This window comes from Festucalex cinctus, chromosome 1 (assembly GCF_051991245.1).
Source record: "Festucalex cinctus isolate MCC-2025b chromosome 1, RoL_Fcin_1.0, whole genome shotgun sequence".
NCBI classification, from domain to species: domain Eukaryota; kingdom Metazoa; phylum Chordata; class Actinopteri; order Syngnathiformes; family Syngnathidae; genus Festucalex; species Festucalex cinctus.
The window spans coordinates 21,515,718-21,518,039 of record NC_135411.1 but is presented as its reverse complement, the minus strand read 5'-3'; the positions used below and the strand labels follow the sequence as shown (position 1 = coordinate 21,518,039).

At 34.5% G+C, this 2,322-nt stretch overlaps 1 protein-coding gene across 6 annotated transcripts in view; it reads left to right on the top strand.

Annotated features, from left to right (window-relative positions):
* Nucleotides 1-731: 731 nt before the first annotated feature.
* The window catches only part of ralyl (RALY RNA binding protein like), a 75,872-nt gene continuing 74,281 nt past the window's right edge, over nucleotides 732-2,322 (top strand). For 2 of the 6 annotated variants that reach the window (XM_077523002.1, XM_077522943.1), the window contains exon 1: nucleotides 732-853. The gene's annotated coding sequence lies outside the window, so the exon portion shown is untranslated. Of the gene's footprint in view, nucleotides 854-880; nucleotides 1,253-2,322 lie in introns of those variants that run through there. The other 4 variants (XM_077522976.1, XM_077522952.1, XM_077522962.1 and 1 more) reach the window with 3 other exon arrangements.

Genomic DNA, 2,322 nt, shown 5'->3' with positions numbered 1-2,322 from the left:
ACCCCCCGCGACCCTTGTGAGGAATAAGCGATCAAGAAAATGGATGGATGGATGGATGGTTGATTCAGGTACCGGTTTGGTCCGTAACATGTCAGAAAATGGGCAAAAATTCTGATCACTGTTTTCCAAGATAAAATCAAAAGTTTACAAATGTTTTATTTTGGTTCAACACAAAGATAATCTGTCTGTCTGTTTTCCTGTAGGACTTCCACAATCATATAATATTTATTCCTGAGAAGCCGAAATCCCAAGCGGTTGGACAATGTTAAAATTAAATTGATGATCAAAGATAATTATTAATTTGATAATTGATTAATCATAATACGTTTTTAATTTTTGGTCTTCATAATTTCGTATATTATTTTTCATAGTTAACATTTTTAAAATGCTGACTCATATTTTTATATTTGTAAATTTCGCGATCCAATATTTTGTATTATTTCCAAATATTTTGTCATAATTTTAGATTTTCAAGTGTTTTTACGTTTTCCTGATACTATAGGATATTTTTTCCACCCAATTCTTTTATTCAAAAGTGGCCATTATTTTTTGTAAAGGCTGCATTATTTTGCTGATTTGATGATGTGTTCCTAATTTATCCAGAAGATGCATATTCACACATCTGCATGTTCCATCCATTCATTCATTCACGGGAGAGAGGGAGGAAAAAAAAGTGGTCCACAAATGAACCCACGTGCGTGTACGTCACAATCCACACAAGCGTGGCCCCTCCTGAGTCACGTGACGCCAGCGCCGGCTGATGCTGCGAGCATCCAGCGGACACACTGGAGAGAGTGTCAGCCTGCCTGCGAGCCAAGCACCCGACACATTTCTTTTTCCATACTCCCGCTCGGTGAGTACATCATTTGATCTCACATTTTCTTCTCTTCTTTTTTGTTTTTTCTTTCTTGTTTTGTTGTTGGTGTTCGCGCCACGGCTTGTCGTGCGCATGCAATGCTTTCAGTTCATCCTCGCACGTCCACGCAGGACACATACGTGCTCGTGGAATCGTTTGGATCCGCTCGTCTATTTTAGCAGCATTCACCTTTTGCCCGCCCCTGGTTTCCACGGTGGCTCCTTTTGCATTGATTTTGGGGCGATTTTACGCTGATTTTTGTGATTGTTTTTTATTTTTTTATTTTTGCAGCATTGGTGGTGGAAATGAAAAACACTTTTTGATTTTGGAGGATTTTGATTATTTTCCCAGCAGGTGACAATGGAACTTTGGTGGAGCTCCTCATGCAGACGCCAGGTGAACTTTTGTTGCATTAATGCACATTTTAATCAGCTCTTCTTAAGGGAAAACATACATTTTTTTAAATTTAATTTTTAATGTTAATGTTAGAAAAAGTCTACATTTATTTTTAGAAATATTTTTAATTGGATAAAAATACATCAAAAACATTATTTCAAAACGTAACATAAAATATTAGATCTTGAAACAAAAGTATATTCTATACCACTTTTTTTTCAGATCGATACCAGTTTGAGTACTCAACACTTGAGTAGTTACCGATACCGATACCAAGTACCGACACTACTACTACTACTACTACTACTACTTTTGATACATGAAATCCCTCCTCTAAAAAAAAAAGGACATATATACTATATACTAGGGGTGTGAATTGCCTAGTACCTGACGATTCGATTCGTATCACGATTCACAGGTCACGATTCGATTTGATACCGATTAATCCCGATGCGAATTTATAAGTCGATTGTCGCGATTTTTTTTCATTCAAATTTAGAAAATACTAATCAGTAAGCTTGTAGAGTGTAAGATTTATATGAAAATGTATTATTTATTTATCTGAAATTTCAGTCTTATAGAGGTTGTAATCTGTTTCATGTTTGAACAGCATTAAAATAAAATATTAAGGCTTAATGTTCCGTTCATATAACATTCTTCCATGCTCAAGGTGCGAATCCTAACCCGAAGTCAGACGTTTTGTTGAATATTTTTCCATTAAAAATGGAAGTTTAAAAATCGATTCACACACACAAAAAAAGAAAAAGAAAAAAAAAAGGCAATGATGATAAGACGTTGAATCGGTAAGACTAACGAATGAACAATTCTGAGCTCTTAAAAAAAAAAAAAAAAAAAAAAAAAAAATCGATTTTTTTTTTATTGAATCGATTCGAGAATCGCGCGATGTAGTATCGCGATATACCGCCGAATCGATTTTTTTTAACACCCCTACTATATACTATATATACTATACCAATATATGGTAGCATTTCCCCTTAAAATTGGATGAATTTAATAATAATTTGTGATTCTTCTAATTTCTAGTTTTTCCAATTTTTCCCGTTTGACTT